Source organism: Leopardus geoffroyi, chromosome A2 (genome assembly GCF_018350155.1).
Source record: "Leopardus geoffroyi isolate Oge1 chromosome A2, O.geoffroyi_Oge1_pat1.0, whole genome shotgun sequence".
Taxonomy (NCBI): Eukaryota; Metazoa; Chordata; class Mammalia; order Carnivora; family Felidae; genus Leopardus; species Leopardus geoffroyi.
Genome location: NC_059331.1, coordinates 68,195,033 through 68,202,249, shown reverse-complemented (window position 1 = coordinate 68,202,249; position 7,217 = coordinate 68,195,033). Strand labels below are relative to the sequence as shown.

General features: G+C 36.3%; 1 pseudogene; it reads right to left on the bottom strand.

Annotated features, from left to right (window-relative positions):
- Positions 1-2,588: 2,588 nt before the first annotated feature.
- Positions 2,589-4,884, bottom strand: LOC123607234 (annotated as a pseudogene).
- Between the last annotated feature and the right edge of the window lie 2,333 nt (positions 4,885-7,217).

Genomic DNA, 7,217 nt, shown 5'->3' with positions numbered 1-7,217 from the left:
GAAAATCGACTTACACTTCTATGAGCAGATTTGCATACTTTATGCATTAAATGTTAAATAGATGGATGTCTGGTTTCCTGTCATGCCAAGAGGAAATAGTTTTCAATATGGATAACTTATTTTAATATGACGAATTAAAGATAGAATGAAGAAGCCTCTACATTTGCTATTTCATTATCATTAGAAGGGAAAACTAAATTTTACTATACCAAAATCAAATTACTATTAAATTGAAAGATATATCCTTTATTGACATATACAAGACTAAATAACTCCATTCAGCAAGTTACTTCAATATCATATTTGGAATTATGTTTCATTTATGGAACATTTTTATAAGCCCCAAGAGTAGTGCCAATTAAAACCAGATGTTTGCTTGGTAGAAAGGCTACGAGTAGTATTTGTCCTAAAAATGATCCAGGACCAAACTATGCCCAATTTCATTGTGTTTAGATTCTCTGGGACTAGAAGTGAACTGTCTGGAAAGTTGAATGTACACAAATGAGTGTTTAGGGGGAAAAAAAAGAAAGGAAAAGATAATATTTTTGTTTATAGTAGTGTATAAAGCAGACTTCTCTTTTGTATGATCATTTGATTGAGGAGCAATATAAAAATTGCTGTTTTGAGTTCATTGCCCACTTTGCCCCAAAGGTTATGGTAAATCATTTGCATTGAATCTGGTGGTGATGCCTTCTTGAGGGGCTTGGCTGTCTACCAAATAAAGGAAAATCTATTCTAGAAGACTCTAATTTTAATAACCATAGTCTATTAAAAATGAAGTCTTATAAGGAGGAAAAAACTAAGGACCTACAAGGAATATTTAATCCATGTAAATGACTTAACATAATAAGAAATGAAAATAAGAAAATTTCACATAACTAGTTTTCCTTTAATTAGAACATATGACAAAAACAAAACAAAGATGAGTTGCAGGATCTGAAAAGAGTAACTTTTTTAGTGGCAATTTTTAAAAGATGTATTTGTTGAGGCACCTGGGGGACTCAGTCATTTGAGCATCTGACTCTTGATTTCACCTCAGGTCATGATCCCAAGGTTGTGGGATTGAACCCAGTGTCAGGCTCCAAGGTCAGAGTGGAGCCTACTTGATATTCTCTTTCTCTCCCTCTGTCCCTCTCTCCTGTTCACATACTCTCTCTAAAATAAAAAATTAAATTAAATTAAATTAAATTAATAAAAGATGTATTTATAAATTTTATATAACTTTTACATATATAGTGAAATTTTAATCTAATGTATAAGTATATATATATATATATATATATATATATATATAAGCAGTGAAAACTTAAAATGTAAATTGAGTATTTAAAAACATACTTGTATTTACCAGGATTAAATGAGTTCAACAAGCTACATAAGTATTGAAGAATATAATGAAGACAATAGAAGGAAAATTATAAATAACAGTAGAAATTAATACAACTGAAAAGAAATCTACAAAAGAAAGAATCAAAATAAAGAGTTTTGAATAACTCTCATTTTAAAATACACATATAATAAACAAATAAATGACTAAATAAAAGCAAAGGGATTAAAAAAGACAAATCTATGTAAAAATTTAAACATAAAAAGAAATTTATAAAGGAAAAGAGATGCAATTAAACACAATTAAGAAAATAAGAAGATTTAAGGATGTAACAGAGATTATAAAGTTAAGAAAATTCCAATTATACTGTTAAATTGAAAAATTTGAAAACCCACATGAAACCAAACATCTAAAACAATGTAACATACTCCGTTTGATTCAAAAATATCTGACTAATCTCTCATTTTAAAATTTTGGATCATAATATAAATATTGTCTTACCAGCAATACCAAATTTTAAAAAAGGAAAATAATTTACATTCCAATTCCTTCTATAAAAGTATCAGTATAAATGAAAAAATCCTAAACACAATATCATCAACCAAGTACATTGACACATAAAGCATATTATTTGTATATATTAACGTTTATGCTATGAACAAATACTTAAAAATATAAGAGATTTTAATAAAATTTATGTACTTTATCATTTTTTGAGTACAATCATTTCAATATATATGATTAACTCTTAAATGAAATGCAACACCCCTTTATGGTATTTTTCTTCTTTTTTAATTTAAATGGTTTGAAGGCGGCACCTGGGTGGTTCAGTGGGTTGAGCGTCCAACTTCAGCTCAGGTCATGATCTCACAGTTCATGGGTTTGAGCCCCGTGTTGGGCTCTGTGATGACAGCTCGGAGGCTGGAGCCTGCTTTGGATTCTGTGTCTCCCTCTCTCTCTGCCCTAACCCACTCACATTCTGTCTCCGTCTCTCTCAAAAATAAATAAAAATTAAATGGTTTGAAGGGAAGTTCTTACTTGCACACATGTCCTATGTATCTGAACATCGACCCAGTCCATAGAACACATATCCTCATGCATGAAATGTGAGAAGCGTTCTTTAGCAAATCAGGGAAAAAATAAAGATGCCAATAATTATAGCTTTTTAAAATATGTTATAGAAGTTCCTAGCCAATGCAGTAAAAGTGACTATATTTAAAAAAATAAATGTGTATGATCAAAAGTTGTAGGCTAATTAGTTTTAACAGCATTCTGTAAATCTATGGATAGTAGTTTTGGTGGTAACATTTTGTGCAGGGAAGGCAAATCTGTATCCAGAGTAGATATGTATTGTGGTAAGAATAAATTACTGCTGCTTCCATGATGAAAGTGGTCCAATGTAGTCAACTTGCTCCAGGTGGCTGGATGATCACCATGGAGAATGGTGCCATCCTGGGACTCAACGTTGGTTTCAGTTGCTGGCAGATCGAGCAGTCAGCAGTGGCCTTAGCCAGGTCAGCTTTGGTGAATGGAAGTCTATTAGGTTAAACCATGCATAACCTCCATTCCCACCACATGGCCATTCTGATCATGAGCCCACTGAGTGATGACTAGGGTGGCTGGAAAAGAGGCTTACTGGTATCTACAGAATGGGTCGCCCTATCTACTTGATTATTAAAGTCCTCCTTTGCCAAGGTCGTCCTTTGGTGAGCAGTCACATGGAACACAAATATCTTTCCATTTTTTGGCTATTCAGAGTGGTCCCCCAAAGTACACCTTCCCAAATTTCTTTCTCACCAGTGTTCTAATTCCATTTCTTCCAAGTCCCTGACCATTCGGCCAAATCATTGGCCGTAGCCCATGGTTTCATACAGAATCACGCATCTGGTTATTTCTCCCTCCAAATAAAGAGCACAACCAGGTGCACTGCTTGAATTTCTGCCCACTGACAGATTTTCTTTTTACCACCACCCTTCAGAGATACCCCAGAGAAAAGATACAGGGCTAGAGCTGCCCCCTTTCAGGTGGTGTCTGAATCCCATGCAGAAGCATCTATAAACCAGACTTGCCTTCCTTTTCAAATAGTCTTAGAGAAACTCCCCATGAGGCCATAGGTGCAGGCTGAAGGAGAAAAAGCAATGGTGATCACAGACATTTGGACCTCTTCTTAATGTAAGTTACCTGGGCCTCAGGGTCTGTGTTTGTCCCAATCTCCCATGTACACCATCCATTTGATGGTAGAGTGTTGTTGCATACACCTAACTTTTTGACTTGTTGGGTCAGGTAATAGCCAGTTTATGATGGGCAGCCCAGACCATATGGCAACTCCGTGGCTCATGGCTAAGTGTTCAGTTTCTACTAAGGCCCAGTGGTAGGCCAAGAGCTATTTCTCAAAAGAAGAGTAATCGTCGCTGGAGAATGGCAGAGCTTCAGTCTCAAATCCTATGGGCCCATGCTGCAGTTCACATATGGGGCCTGCCCAAGGCTCCAAACAGCATCCTTGTTTGCCTCTGCCACTTCAAGAGTCATTGGATCTGGTGGATCATGTGGCCCAAGTGGGAGAGCAGCTTGTACAATAGCCTGTACCTGTTGCAGAACCTTCTTTTTCTTTCTGGGCCTAAATACTGCCACCTTGTCATGTCAGTTGGTAAATGGGCCAGAACAACATGTCTAAATGAGAAGTATATTGTCTCTAAAAATCCAAAGAGGCCCACTAGGCATTATGCCTCATTTTTGGTTGTTGGAGGGATGAGATGCAAAACATTATCCTTCATCTTAGAAGGAATATCTCAACGTATCCCCTACCATTGGGACTTTGAAAACTTCATGGGAAATCACAGTTTTCTCCCCATCTTCTGGCTTGCAAATGGCTTGCTAATAAGACTTGAGTAGTTGCTATGTTTTCATTAGGTCTAATAACCATAAGGTCATGGATATAAAGGATCAGCATAATATCCTCCAGTAGGGAAAAGCGATCAAGATCCCTGTCCACTAAATTATGAGTACACTAAATTGATACACTCTTGAGGTAAGACTGTGAAAGTGTCTTACTGGCCTTGCTGGCTGAAAGGAATTTATTTCTGGTAGATCTTATAGACAAGGATGGAGAAAAGGGCATTTGCTAGATCAATGGCTGCATACCAGGTACCAGGGGATGTGTTAATTTGCGTAAGCAATGACACTACATCTAGTACAGCAGCTCCAATTGGAGTTAAGCCTTGACAACCCACTGTCATTCTCCAAAATCTGCCTTCCCTACAAGTCAAAGAAGAGAGTTGAATGAAGATGTGGTAGGAATCACCACCCCCATCTCTTTCAAGTCCTTGATTGTGTCACCGATTGCTACCATCCCTGAACGAATGTGATGTTGATTTTAGCTTACCATTTTTCTACATAGATTTCTAATGGCTTCCGCATGGCTTTGTCATCATAGCAGCCCTCACTGCATAGGTGCGAGAACCCATGTGGGGATTCTGTCAGCTGCTGAGTATTTCTATTCCAATTACATATTCAGGAACTGGGGAAATTACAGGATGGATTCTGGAACCCACTGGACCCAGTCAGACAGATCTGAGCTAAAACTCCATCTGACTTCCATATGCTCCTACTCTGACTGAAAGGTCAGAGTGACATTTTGGGTATACTGGAATCAGTGTCGATTCAGAGCCAGTATGTAGTGGTCCTGATAAATCTGATTATTTCCCTCTCCTCAGTGCACCATTACCCTGGTGAAAGGCTGAAGGTCCTTTTGGGGATGGGAGAAAGAGTACCATTATATATTTTCGGTAGTGTTCTAGGATCCTCAAGAAGACCCGGCCTTCCATTCATTCATGTGGCTTTGGATCTATAAACTTGTTCAAGCCTAGGAATTAATTGAGTGGTCATGACATTCTGTTTTTTATGATTCAATTTAAACTTTTTTCACTCAACCTACAAGTTTTCTGTTTATAAATATCAAGTAAGAACTTAGTAGGCTAACTATCTCTTTCACTTCAGGATCCCCATGATCAGCTACCCACCATAGGCTTTTGGGAGTCAGATTGATTCTAATTGTTGCTTTGATTCTGCTTTTTATCATGGTAACCACACTTACCTTGTGTTTGATGGTTAGTTGACACCCCTTGGCCCCTGCCGCACGAGGCTCTAATTATTCCCATTGCATTTATGTTTCCCAATTAAGTAATTGTAGTTTCCACACTGAGGTGTGTCCTACAGAGAAGAGCAATCATGGAGTTCTTAAAGGATGCTGGGTCTCCCTTCAAAAATTAATTTCTCAAAGTATTGGTAAAAGGTCTATCTTCTGGACCTTCCTAGTGTGGATGAGTAGGTCTTAAATGACAAGTCCACTTGGATATCCCAATATTCCAAAGCTTTTGAAACCCTTTATCTACATTGAACCAAGGCCCATCTAGCATTTCCAATGTGCTCATTGTGGATCAACTTTGGATAATGTTTCGGTCAACCAACCAAGCAAACAGAGTCCTTTCTAACTCACTGAGCTGTAACATTAAATGAAGAATCTTTGCTTAGTGAGACCATGTAAATAAGTTTGGTCAGATCCAACTTTTTTTTTTTTTTTTCCATCCTCATCCTGCACCTTTAGTATCCAACCTCATACATGTTCCCCAGATTTCAATCTGTATAAATTAGAAAACTCAAGTGTAATGAACCTCCTCATCGTGCTTCATCTTTAGGCACCTGCTAGAACTTGAGTCTGATTAAAGATCTAGAAATAAGGAAGGGCAGAAGGCCTGGGTCCTAGGAATAATCAGCATTGCCTTGCAAGGCAACTGCCTTGGGAGGGGCCATTATATTTTCCTCTGGCAATGTAAGGTTAACCCTCTCAGAAGGAGGTGGAAAGGCCCAGATCATTGTGGCTAAAGAGGATGATACCACTGAAATGGAAAAACTGCTTCTACTGGAGTTGGGGAAATTTCTTTCATTAGCAAAGAAGATTCATCAGAATGTAGGAACTCAGTGTCCCCAGCTTCCTTCTGGTTTTCCTACACATTATCTCTCCAACCTAGAGGATTCTACTCTTTCTGAGTCAATGCCCTAGATTTAACAGTGGACACTCTGCAGAGCTGGGAGTTCAGCTTGTGTTGTATGTATTTCGGCCATCTTAGGCTAAGATGTTTGCATTTTATTTTCAGTAAATTTAGCTATTCGACTACAGGAGATAAAGTTCTGCTTCAGGCCACAGGAAAAACTCCTTGGTAACTTCTGTGGTGCTTGAGTTGGATATTGAATCCATCAGTTCACGCTGTCCTTGAACCATTTGTCCAGCAACCTTAGGAACAACTAGGCAACATTATTGTACTTCATAAGTTTTTAATAAATATTCAAAAATATTATACAGAGTCACCTATCTCCTCATTTTGTATAAGTGATTGATTGGATGCATCCCATGTATCCCTATTGCTAGATCACACCATGGAGTTATCAGTGCTCTCTCTCCTACTAGCAAGGGAATCATTAGCATCTTCCAACCTAATAAGATTAGAGAATCTATTCAGGAAACTTGGGAACCAATTTAGAAAACTCATCCTTAACATTTTGTTCTTCTAGAACCACTGTCAGTATCAAAAATCTGTATTAATCAGGGTTCTCCAGAGAAACAAATACATACATATATATATTTTATATATATATAAATATATATACAATATTATATATATAATATATATAATATAATATAATATATAAATTATATATAATATATATAATTAATAAATATATATTATTATATATTTATATTTTATATATAAATTATATATTATATAATTATATAATATGTATTATTTAAATTAAATAATATATAATATATTATATATTATATAAAAAATTATATATATATAAAATATTATATATTATATAAATCCAATATATA